The sequence below is a fragment of the Vombatus ursinus genome, unplaced genomic scaffold, assembly GCF_900497805.2.
Source record: "Vombatus ursinus unplaced genomic scaffold, bare-nosed wombat genome assembly UNPS02014807.1, whole genome shotgun sequence".
Classification (NCBI taxonomy): domain Eukaryota; kingdom Metazoa; phylum Chordata; class Mammalia; order Diprotodontia; family Vombatidae; genus Vombatus; species Vombatus ursinus.
In genome coordinates, this window is record NW_020954585.1 from 44,781,902 (window position 1) to 44,795,530 (window position 13,629).

The following is a 13,629-nucleotide window of genomic DNA, read 5'->3' on the forward strand; positions in this document are numbered from 1 at the left end:
GAAAAGCTAGTCTTCTTAAAGAGGGAATTGATTAGAGAAAGAAAGAGTAGAGGAAAAATGAAGCCAGAGATACTAAAAACTATGGAAGAACCACAGGGCCCTATATTGATACTAATATTACAAGGTTTCTTAGAATGCCATTGTTACAAGGAACCTTTGGTTAGTTGTTCTTAGCTTCAAGAGGCAAATATCTTCCCAGCTTTTAGTACTTTTGTAGTTATGAAGACTGTAAATTGAGTTAAACCATAACTAGCTGGCAAACCCAAACTGGGAGCCTGGCACAATGAGAGAATCAAGGAGAAAGGAGATGTTCCTCAATTGTCGATAATACTTTGGAAAAATGAAAGCACAGACCAGATAAAGCTGGAAGGTCCTTACGTAGAACGTGGAACATCAGAGATGGACAAGTCAGAACATTGAACACAGAATGTCAGTGCTATAAAGTCCCTTAGAACAGAGGTGTCAAACATGCAATACTCTCAAGTGCAGCCTGAACCAGCTTAAATGTAATTGGAAAATATTTAAGAAAATAAATAAAAATACCGTAAAAAAGACAACATTACATTTTAAAATTATCAACATGCAACCTGCAGGGATTCATTTGTACGGATTGAGACCACTGTTTCTCTTTGAATTTGACACCACTGCCTTAGAACATAGGATATTCGAGTTAGTAGGACCCTTAGAACACAACACAAAATATTGGGGTAGAAGGAATCACAGAACTTAGCATATCAGAGCTAGAAGGGAACTTGGGCTACAGAACATAGAATTTCACAGTTGGAACAGACTTGAGAATACAGAACACAAGATGTTGCAGCTGGAAGAAACCTTAGAACACAGAACAGCAGAGCTGGAATTGTCCATAGAATACAGAACATAGAATGTTGGAGCTAGAAGGTAATATAGAACATAGAACATCAGAGCTGGAAGGGCATGGAATGTCATATGTGGAGAATATCATTCCTTCTGCCTTAGATATCCACTCCCATTCTTTGCCTTTTGAGAACACAGAATACAGAATGCTGCTGCTGGAAGAAACCTTAATAGAGAACATCAGAGCTGAAAGGGATCTTGGAAAATAGAACATAGAATGTCACAGGTGGGAGTGACCTTGGAACATAGAACACATGATGTCTTACCCAGGGCTTCTTAACCTTCTTTTTTTTTTTTTTTAGTCATGGAGCCTTTTCACAGTCTAGTAAAACTTATGCAGCTTTTCTTAGAATAATGTTTTAAAATGCATAAAATAAAATACCTAGGTTTGCAAAGCAAACTAATTATATTGAAATAGTTATCAAAACATTAAAAAAAATTCACAGAACCACTGAAATCTATCCATGAAGCCTCAAGGTTAGTAACCCCTAATCTAGTCCAGTTTCTTCAAGGTTGACCAAAGTTTGTGTGTGTGTGCGCATGCACACACACACACACACACACACAAATATATTTACACATATACATATACAAATATATAAATATCTATATCTAACTATATACCAGTGTATATATATAGATAATCCTCTCTCTCTATACACACACATACAGATATATAGATAGATATCTGTATCTAACTATATACCAATGTATCTATATAGATAATTGTCTCTATATTATATTATATTATATCTGTATATATATATATATACACATATACACAGATACAAATATATAGATAGATATATCCAACAAGATATCAATGTATCGCTATACATATAATATATAATTCTATACATATATACATATAATATGTATATTCTCTCTCTACACACACACACACACACACACACACACACACACACACACACAAATCCCACTGACTTTTTTTGGGTCTTCTCCCTGAGGTACTGTTGACTTTGTGTCAGAAGAAACTCAGACCCTAGGGCCCTTACTGCTGTCTTTTATCACCCTGCCCTGGAATGAGAGCATTTGGATGGAAAACCATTTTGGTTCCAAGGCTAATTCTGACCCCCTACACATGCGATAGTTTTTCATCTTCTTGGCAGCTGAAAGCAGCTCCCCAAATTAAATCAAATCAGCTGACATTCACACAGTGCCTACAACACTCAAGTCGGCGTGTTAGATGTGGTGGGGGGAGTCAAAGATGAATAAAATGGAGAGCAACTTGTTGAAGTGGATAGAGAAGACCTGGCCTTGAGTTTGGAAGCCCTGGGTTCGAGGCCTGACTCTGGCACAAAGCACTATGTGATGCTGGGTGAATCACAACCTCTCAGGGCCTGCAGATAACTCTCTAAGGTTATTAATTGCAGAACAGTTGCCAATCTGCATTAGTAGAGGGAGTTCTCTCACCCTGATGAAATGACAGGTCTAGACCAAAGAAGGAGGAAGAGGAGAAGAAATGGCCATCCCTGCCCTATCCGTATCCTGTTTTAATGTCTGCAACGAATCTTCCCTCACAACAACCCTGGGAGTTGCACTATTCACTCCATTTTACAAATGAGGCCCCTGTGGCTCGTGAAGGTCGTCACATTGCCATCTAATGTGTCAGAACTCAGGTTCAAACCCAGGGCACTCCTGCCTAGGTCCAGGATTTCTTTAAGCCATACCACGCTCGCTGCCTCTTGGAGCTTAGCTTCTAGAGAGGGAGACCGGACTTCAGCTCCTGCCTACCTCCCTGCATTTACTTACACCATTCCTTAGGCCTCAGGTGCCCAGTCCCCTTCACTGGTTGTTGAAATCCTACCCCTCTTCCGAAGCCCACCTCCAAAGCTGATTTTTTCATGTTCCCTCAGACAGAAGTAATTACTGTATCAGACCTTGCATAGCACTATGTTTATGCCTGCTCTGGGTGGGTGGGAATTGTGTCTTATTCACCACCAACACAGACTAGCTAGCATAAAGCCTTGCCTAGTTATGAAACTAGCCTAGTAGCACTTTGGACAGCCAGGTGGCACAGTGGATAGAGCACTGGGCTTAGAATCAAGAAGACTCATTTTCCCTAAGTTCAAATCCAGCCTCAGATACTTATTAGCTGTGTGACCCTGGGGCAAGTCACTTAACCCTGTTTGCCTCAGTTTCCTCATCTGTAAAATGAGCTGAAGAAGGAAATGGAAAACTACTCCAGCATCTTTGCCAAAAAAACCGCAAATATGGTCATGAAGAGTTGGACACAATTGAAACCACTGAATGACAACAAAGAAAATAGCACTTTAAAATTTGATAAACTGAATTTAAAAGGTAAAAATGAACACCCAATAATAATAACATATATTTATTTATTGAGAGAGAGAAGAGATGAGGTAGGGGACAGGGCTTTGTAGCATTTTACATACATTTATTCAGGGGTGGAGAACCTGAGGCTTCAAGGTTCCCCACCCCTGTATTATCTCATCTGAGTTTCACAACAGTCCTTTAAGATAGCTACTACAGGTATTATCATCTCCATTTTACAGATGAGGAAACTGAAGTTAGAAGCTAGAAAAAAGATTAAATAACTTACCCATTCATAGTCATAAACCTAGAAAGTATCAGGGCACAGATTTGAACTCATGAGTTCAAGTCTAGTACTCTTAAGATTAACTGCCAAATAAATAGTACAGCCAAATAAATGTTCTCATGGTTCAGATAAGAAAGTGCTCACTATGGTGTGCGGGAATCAGGGAAGGTTTCCTGGAAGAAGTGGAATTAGACCTGGGCCTTCATGAATGAGCAGGATTTAGATGGCAGAAAGAAGGTAGAGAGAGCTTCCCAGACATATGAATAAAAGTGCCAAAGCAAGAGAAACACAAGATATGTTTGGAGAGCAGCAAAGTCCAAATTTTTTTACTCTGAATTCTTAGGTACTGGGATTGAAATGCCCATAGTGCAAGCAAATATGGGCAAAATAAGTGTACATATGAATGCAGGAAAAAGCCTTTATCAAACACTTACTTTGTGCCAAGCACTGTGTTAAGACTGGGGGTAAAAATACAAGCAAGCAGTATAATGGAAAACAATGGGTGAGCTATTACTATTCTACACAGAAGCTTGAGTTGAAAAGAGGGGCTGTGGTATTCATGGTTTGGAGCTGCCAGGAAAATATCAGAGTGGCCTGGGCTCTCCTATCACAGCCCAGGGTCCTAGGGGCATGAGTCTGAGTTCCAGTGGGAGAAGGAAGAAGGCCAGATTCACAGTACGGTTTGGAGCTGTCTGGGAGCTGCGCCAGCAATGTCTCCATCATAGCACTCCAAATCAAAGTGTTAGCCATGTTATAACCCAAATAAAGATGTTCACTTACACAGAACCATCTGACTATGCTCTTTGTATCAACGGTACACCTGGTAACATTGTCTCCTACATCATCTCCTACTGGATTGACGATGGGGAGGATGACATTCTACTCGCAAACTCAGAGACTTTTCTGAAGCTCTTTCTGCCCCCAGTATCTATTCTAGCTGGTAATCATTCCCTATGGGTGACATGGGGCCATGCGCAGATTTTTGCAGAAAATTAGGCTGGGAGACAAACCAGATTGGTAGGGCTTAGCTAGAGCCTCAACTGGGCTTTTGTTAGCCCCTTGGGAGGTAGCGCTCCCATGGGGAGCCAGCACAGATCTTGTTCAAATACTAGATACCAGTTTCTTAAGAGAAAATTGCAAGTTCTTCTCTTCTAAAATTTCCAGTTGAGGAAGATAAGACCTTTCCCATCTGAATGGGCTTTGTTCAAAATTTCAGGTGCTTGCTCACTGTGGAAAAAGAAAATAGGATGGAAAGGATGATTTCAATGCAAGCCGGTGTGGCCCATTCCAGGGATGACTTCTCTTTATCATTACTTACAAAAGCCTCCCGGGCTTGGATGAATGAACAGGAAGAAAATGTTCCCATCTGTAGTTGAAGAGGTTGTTTAACATGGGCTTAAGAAGGACTTATTCTGGCACCAGCCCTGTCATTAATTACCTGTGTGACATTAAGTAATTCATCCAATGTTTCTGGGTATCAGTTTCCTCATCTGTCAAATGGGAGGATTATATTCAAGGAACAGATTTGGAGTCCAAGGGCCTGGATCCAAACATTAGCTCTGCTGCACATCAACTGTATCACCTACAACATGTCATTACACCTATTTAGACCTTAGTTTCATCATCTGCAAAATAATAGGTTGGTCTAGATCAGTGTTGCCAACCACAAATAGAAAGGAGGAAGGGGCACTAATTCACACATAAGGATCCCTGGGGGCTGCAAATTGACTTAGCTCTAAAATGTGATGGCATCTATGTTTTGGGGCAGTTAGGTGGCTCAATGGCTAGCGTACCAGCCCTTGAATCAGGAGGGCCTTAATTCAAATCTGGCCTTAGACATTTACCAGCTGTGTGACCCAGGGCAAGTCACTTTACCCTGTATGCCTCAGTTTCCTCATCTGTAAAATGAACTGGAGAAGGAAATGGCAAAACACTCCAATATCTGTGCCAAGAAAACCCCAAATGGGATCACAAACAGTCAGACATAACCAAACAACAATATCTATGTTTTATTATATTTTTGTTTATTTTGTTGAATATTTCTCAATTACATTTTAATCTGGTTCAGATACATTCAGGAGTGTTGCAGACCACCCATGTCTTTGACACTTCTGGGCTGGATGACCTGCAAAGTCCCCACCCTCTCTAAATCTATAATCTGTAAAGTCCTTTCCAGTTCCAACCTCCTAGGATTCTGAGCCTAGAGCTTATGAACAGCTTTATCTTCCTTTCACACTTAGCTTGGCCTTATGTAGAACTGTAAGTCTCAAAAATGGAATACTGGGATTCACCCTTTGAGCTCAAGTTTCCATGGTGGTACCATGTGGTAGCACCATCCTCAGCACTGATGGCAGTCATCTAAGGCAGCAAAAATAATTCAGAATGGAAACTCAAGCTTTCTTCCTAGTCCCAGGGAAGCTGGCCTGGCGAAATCCACACCTTGCCCTTCAACAGTCACACGATGCAAGCCCCACCCGCACCTGTTCTTCCCCTGCTTTTCTGGGCTGATTGGGAAGGGCAATGGAATGGCTGGGGTGGGGTCACTAGAGAGCCCCTGGAAAAGAGAATTGGATACAGTCCCAGCCCAGTGTGAGCAATCAGAGACCAGATGTAGCTATTCAAAAACCAGAACCAGCCATACACCCTCCTCTCACTTGACCCTCTGACCAGCCACATGACCACAGTGAAACACTGAGCTTCCTTTCAGTAGTAACAATATTCTTACCAATATTATTGCCCCAGTCACTAAATGATAAGCCAGTTAGCACTAGAACCACAGAGTAAGTGACTAAGAATATACTGACAGGGAACCTACTCAGAGACCAAGAATATTGCAATGAAGGGAAGTTTTAGGATTAAAGATTTAATTGAGCTATTTATTAAATTCTAGTTTAATTGATCACCAGATGTAGACAGAAACTGAGAGGTCACTTACCCCAATCGCATTTTACAGATGAGGAAACTGAGGTTTGGAGAGGGGAAGGGAATTTCCTCAGGTCACAAAGGTAAACAGGAGAGCTTGGATGTGTTAGTATCTCAAGAACTTTCTCCTCCTTTTAAACAGAAATAGTAACAGTAAATAGAGAGCCAGAAGACCTGACATATACCATCAGAGTGATGCTGGACAAGTACTTAACCTCTCAATAACCCCAGGAAATCTGCAAAAACTGAATCACAGAGCAGGTGCCATTAGTAGAGAAATATTCCTCTTTGTGCTAGAGTTAAAGTATTGATAAACAATATTCAAAATCATAAAATAAAAGCAAGTCATGTATCACAGTTCCCTCAACCGATGAAATCTTAGATCTAATGTAAAATCCAAAACAAATAACTAGATGTGAGTTCCGTAAGGTCATATGATATCCCATTTTGCTTCATTGATTTTGATAAAAGCCCTTGTGGCCCAGGCAGGAATAATTTCTCTATATGATCAGCTGTGTACATAGGCTTTCTGGACTCTTTTTTTTCCCCTTTTTAAATTTTTTTTTCAATTTTTAAACATTTTTAATTAAAGTTTTGAGCTTCAAATTCTGTTCCTCCCTACCTCCATTCCCCCCCTCCCTGAGATGGCAAGCAATCAGCTATAGGTTACACATGTACAATCATGTAAAACACTTCCATATTAGTCATTTTGAACAAGAAAATTCAAATAAAAGAAAAAATGAAAGGAAGGAAGTAAAAAATAGCATCCTTCAGTCTGTATTCAAATAATATCAGTTCTTTCTCTGGAAGCAGAGAGTATGCTTTATCATTAGTCCTTTGGGATTGTCTTAGACCCTCATATTGCTGAGAATAGCTAAGTCATTCACAGTTCTTCATCCAACAACATTGCTGTTACTGTGTACAACGTTTTCTTGGTTCTGTTCACTTCACTTTGCATCAGTTCATGTAAGTCTTTACAGGTTGTTCTGAAATCATCCTGCTTGTCATTTCTTATAGCACAATAATATTCCATTGCAATCATATACCACAGCTTGTTTGGCCATCTCCCAATTGATGGGCATCCCTTTGATTTCCAATTCTTAGCCACCACAAAAATAGGTGCTATAAATATTTTTGTACAGACAGGCCCTTTTCCCTTTTTTTTTAAAGATGTCTTTGGGATATAGACCTAGCAGTGGTATTGCTGGATCAAAGTTTTATAGCTCTTTGGGTTCCAAACTGCTCTCCAGAATGGTTGGATCAGTTCACAACTCCACCAACAGTACATTAGTGTCCCAGTTTTCCCACATCCCCTCCAACATCCAGCATTTTTCTTTTTTGTCTTATTAGCCAATCTGTGAGGTGTGAGGAGGTACCTCAGAGTTGTTTTAAATTGCATTTCTCTAATCAATAGTGATTTAGAGCATTTTTTCGCATGACTATAGATAGCTTTGACTTCTTTGAAAACTGTTCATATCCTTTGACCATTTATCAATTAAGGAATGACTTGCTTTTTTATAAATTTGACTCAATTCTCTATATATTTGAGAAATGAGGCCTTTATCAGAGACAGTTGTCACAAAAATTTTTCCGAGTTTTCTGCTTTTCTTGTAATTGTGGTCGCATTGGTTTTGTTTGTGCAAAAACTTTTTAATTTTATATAATCAAAATTATCTATTTTATACTTTGTAATGCTCTCTATATCTTCTTTGGTCCTAAATTCTTCCCTTATCCATAAACCTGATGGATAAACTATTGCATGCTCTCTTAATTTGCTTATGGTATCACCCTTTATGTGTAAATCATGTACCCATTTTGACCTTATCTTGGTATATGATGTGAGATGTTAGTCTATGCTTAGTTTCTGCCATACTGTTTTCCAGTTTTCCCAGCAATTTTTGTCAAATAATGAGTTTTTGTTCCACAAGTTTGGCTCTTTGGGTTTATCATATGCTTAGATTACTATGGTCATTTACTATAATATAATTTGTACCTTACCCATTCCACTGATCCACCAGTCTATTTCTTAGCCAGTACAAGATTGTTTTGATAATTACCACTTTATAATACAGTTTGAGATCTGGTAGGGCTTGAATACCTTCTTTTGCATTTTTTCCCCATTGATTCCCTTGATATCCTTGAACTTTTGTTCTTCCAGATGAATTTTTTTATTATTTTTTTCTAGCTCTATAAAATAATTTTTGACAGTTTGATTGGTATGGCACTAAATAAATAGATTAGTTTAGCTAGAATTGTCATTTTTATTATATTGGCTTAGCCTACCCAAGAGCAATTAATATTTTTCCAGTTGTTTAGATCTGACTTCATTTGTGTGAAAAGCATTTTATAGTTGTGTTGATATAGTTCCTGGGTTTTTCTTGGCATGTAGACTCCCAAATATTTTATATTGCCTATAGTTATTTTAAATGGAATTTTGCTTTCTATCTCTTGCTGGTGGACTTTGAGGGTAATATATAGAAATGCTGATGATTTATGTGGGCTTATTTTGTATCCTGAAACTTTAATAAAGTTGTTAATAATTTCAAGTAGTTTTTTTTAGTTGATTCTCTAGGATTTTCTAAGTATAACATTATGTCATCTGCAAAAAATGATAGTTGTTTCCTCATTGCCTATTCTAATTCCTTTCATTTCTTTTTCTTCTCTTATTGATATAGCTAACATTTCTAGTACAATATTAAATAATGGAGTTGATAACAGGCATCCTTGCTTCACCCCTGATTGTATTGGGAAGGCTTCTAGCTTATCTCTGTTACAGATAATGCTTGCTGATGGTTTTAGATAAATATTATTTATCATTTTAAAATAAGCTCCTGTTATTCCTATGCTCTCTAATAGTTTTAATAGGAATGGATGTTATATTTTTTCAAAAACTTTTTCTGCAACAGATGTTTTTTATTGGTTTTGTTATTGATATGGTCAATTATGCTGATAGTTTTCCTAATATTGAACCAGCCCTGCATTCCTGGTATAAATCCTGCCCGGTCATAGTGTATGATCCTTGTGATATATTGCCATCATCTCTTTGCTAGTATTTAATTTAAAATTTTTGCATCAATATTCATTAGGGAAATTGGTCTAGAATTTTCTTTCTCTGTTTTGGCTTGTTCTGGTTTGAGTGTCAGCACCATATTTGTGTCACAAAAGGAATCTGGTAGGACTCTTTCTTTGCCCATTTTCCCAGTTTATATAGCATTGGGATCAATCGTGCTTTAAATGTTTGGTAGAATTCTCTTGTGAATCCATCTGGCCCTGGGAATTTTTTCTTAGGAAGTTCATTGATGGCTTGTTTAGTTTCTTTTCCTAAGATCAGGTTATTTAAGTATTTTATTTCTTCTTCTGTTAATCTGAGTAATTTATATTTTTGTAGATATTCATCCATTTTATTTAGATTGTCAAATTTACTGGCATATAATTGGGTTAAATAGCTCCTAATAATTGCCTTAATTTCCTCTTCATTGGTGGTGAATTCACTCCTTTCATTTTTGATACTAGTAATTTGGTTTTCTTCTTTCCTTTTTAAAAATCAAATTAACCAATGGCTTATCTATTTTATTGTTTTTTTTATAAGACCAGCTTGTAGTTTTATTTATTAGTTCAATGGTTTTCTTACTTTCCGTTTTATTAATCTCTCCTTTCATTTTCAGGATTTCCAATTTGTTGTTCAATTGGGGGTTTTTAATTTGTTCTTTTTCCATTTTTTTTAGATGCATGCCTGAAATTGATCTGCCTTTTCTCTATTTTATTGATGTAAGCAATTAGAAATACAAATTTTCCCCTAAGTTCCTCTTTGGCTGCTTCCCATAAATTTTGTTAAGTTATCTCATTGTTGTCATTTTCTTTAATGAAATTATTGATTGTTTCAATGATTTGTTCTTTGACTCACTTGTTTTTAGGATTAGATTATTTAATTTCCAATTAATTTTTAATCTTTCTTTTCATTGCCCATTATTGAATGTAATTTTTATTGCATTATGATCTGAAAAGGTTGCCTTTACTATTTCTGCTTTTCTGCATTTGGTTGTGGGGTGTTTATGTCCTAATACATGGTCAGTTTTTGTGTAGGTGCCATGTACTGCTAAGAAAAAGGTATATTCCTTTCTATTCCCATTCACTTTTCTCCAGACATCTTTCATATCTAACTTTTCCAAAATTTTATTCACCCCCCAACTTCTTTCTTGTTTATTTTATGGTTAGATTTATCTAGCTCTGAGAGGTAAAAGTTGAGGTCCCCCACTAGTATAGTTTTATTATCTAGTTCTTCCTGTAACTCATTCAACTTCTTCAAAAATTTAGATCCTATACCATTTGGTGCATATATGTTTAATATTGATATGACTTCATTGTCTGTGGTACCTTTCAGCAAGATAGGATAGGAGCTATTTTTGCTTTTGCTTTGTCTGAGATCATGATTGCTACCTCCTGCCTTCTTTGCTTCAGCTGAAGTATAATAAATTCTGCTCCAGCCCCTTACTTTTACCCTGTGTGTATTTCTCTGCTTCAAATGTGTTTATTCTAAATAACATATTGTAGGATTCTGGCTTTTAATCAATTCTGCTATCCACTTCCATTTTATTGGTGAGTTCATCCCATTCACATTTATGGTTATGATAACTAATTTTGTATTTCCCTCCATGCTATTTTTCACTTATTTATCCCTCTTTATCTTACCACCCATCCTTTCCCTCTTCACAAGTGTTTTACTTATAATCACTGCCTTCCCCAATGCACCCTCCCTTTTATCAGTCCCCACTCCCCCTTCTCTCCCCCATCTTTTTTCTTACTTCCTTATAGGGTAAGATAGATTTTTGTATCCAACTGAGTGTGTTTGTTATTCTCTCTAGCTTTGCCTGGCATCCCCTCATTTTCCCCTCCATTATAATAGTGCTTTCATGCCTTTTTTATGTGAGATAATTTACCCCATTCCATCTCCCCCCTCCTTCTTCCAATGCAATTTTTTTCTCACTCCTTTATTTTGTTTTTTGGGGTATCATTCCATCAAAGTCACCTTATATCCATTCCATCTGTCTATATATATATATATATATTCCTTCTAATTGGTCTTATAGTAATAAAGTTCTTAAGAGTTACAAATATTATCTCACATGTAGAATTATAAACAGTTTAACCTGATTGAATTTCTTATGTTTTCTCTTGTTTGTTTTTACCTTTTTATTTTTCCTTTGAGTCTTGTATTTGGAGGTCAAAGTTTTTATTCAGCTCTGGTCTTTTAATTAAGAATTCCTGAAAGTCTTCTATTTCATTAAAAGTCTATTTTTCACCTGAATTCGATTTTGTTGAGTAAATGATTTTTGGTTGTAATCCTAACTCATTTGCCTTCTGGTATGTCATATTCCAAGCCCTCTGATTCTTTAATTTGGAAGCTGCCAAATGCTGTGTAATCCTAACTGTAGTTCCATGATATTTGAATTATTTCTCTTTGGTTACTTGCAGTACTTTTCCTTGATCTATGAGCTCTGGAATTTGGCTATGATGTTCCTGGGATTTTTCATTTTAAGATCTCTTTCAGGTGGTGATCAGTGGAATCTTTCAGTTTCTATTTTGCCCTCTGATTCTGACATATCAGGGAAGTTTTCTGTGACAATTTCTTGAAAGATGTTATCCAGGCTTTTTTTTTTATCATGGCTTTCAGGTAGTTGAATAATTCTTATATTATCTCTCCTGGATCTATTTTCTAGGTCATTTATTTTTCCAATGAGAAACTTCACATTTTTTTTACTTTTTTATTTTACTTTTTTGATTTTGTTTGACTGATTCTTGATGTCTTGTAGAGTCATTAGCTTCCACTTGCTCAATTCTAATTTTTAAGGAATTATTTTCTTCAGTGAGCTTTTGTACTTCCTTTTCCATTTGGCCAATTCTATTTTTAGGGAGCTATTTTCCTCAGTAAGTTTTGTATATCTTTTCCCCATGGTATTGACTATTTTTTCAGGATTCCCTTGCATTACTCTCATTTCTTTTCCCAATTTTTCTTCTATTTCTTTAATTTGCTTTTAAAAATCCTTTTTAAGCTCTTGCAGGAATTCTTTTTGGGCCTGAGACCAAATTACATTTTACTTTGAGGCTTCACATGCAGTCATTTTGATGCCATTGTCCTCTTTTAAGTTGATGCCTTGATCCTCCCAATCACCATAGTAACTTTCTGTAGTCAAGTTCTTTTCTTGTTTTTTTTTTTGCTCATTTTTTTCTGCCTTTTTTGTGACTTGATTTTTTATGTTAGAATTCAGCCCTAGACCTGCACTATCCCAAGCTTTTTTGTGCTGAGGCTCAGGATCTTACTGCTGGCTTTCACTGGGCTTCAGGACTTAGCTGCTTGCCTTCACTGGAGAGTAGGCTTCCCTTCTAGCTTGTACTAGGGGGTGAGGCCTCCCTGTTGGTCTCCCCTGGGTATGGGAATTAGTGACTGGCCTGCCTCTGGAGTGGGGCTTTGCTACTGGGCTGCTATAGAAACAGCATCTCTTTGCTGGCAAGCCCCAAAGTCAAGGTCTCACTGCTGACCAGCCCCAGGGTGGGGCCTCACTACTGGTTTTTGTTGTTTCTCAAAGAGGACCATGACATCAGGGAGCTGATGCCATGACATACAAGTAAATTGGATTTAATTGAGGTAGCGCTGTGCAAAGTCACCAGCCTCACTCTCGTCTGGAGCAATCTGGGTCCAGTGGCGAGATATAGATCAGAACAACTGGAGGTGGCCCTGGAAGCAATGGGAGACCTTGGCTTTTTTAAACTAAGGTCTTTAACAGGTCTCAGTTTGACTGAGGCAATGCTCATTCAGTAAGGAATGAGGCAGAAAATGGACTCTTTCACCTGGTCAAAAAACAATCAATCTGGGAGGTAAAGACTCTTAGGATTTCTGTCCAAAACAGAAACAATTGCTAGTTGCATTCACTCTGAGCCAATCAGAGCCCAAACAATGACCAAGTGGGGTTTGGCTCAGGACTATTGTTGGCCAATCAATGAGAGCCAGAGTGATTTGGGTTTAAGGCATGGTCCTTAAGAAAAAAAAAAACCTAGCCTGTAAACTTCAAAGTATGTTGAGAGGTTTCAGCAATCAAAATTTACATTCTTTTGGACAGAGCAACCACAGGTAAGGGTATGATACCCTATGTGGACAGAGGGAAGGGGAAGGAAAGAAAGAAAAAGAAAGAAAGAAAGAAAGAAAGAAAGAAAGAAAGAAAGAAAGAAAGAAAGAAAGAAAGAAAGAAAGAAAG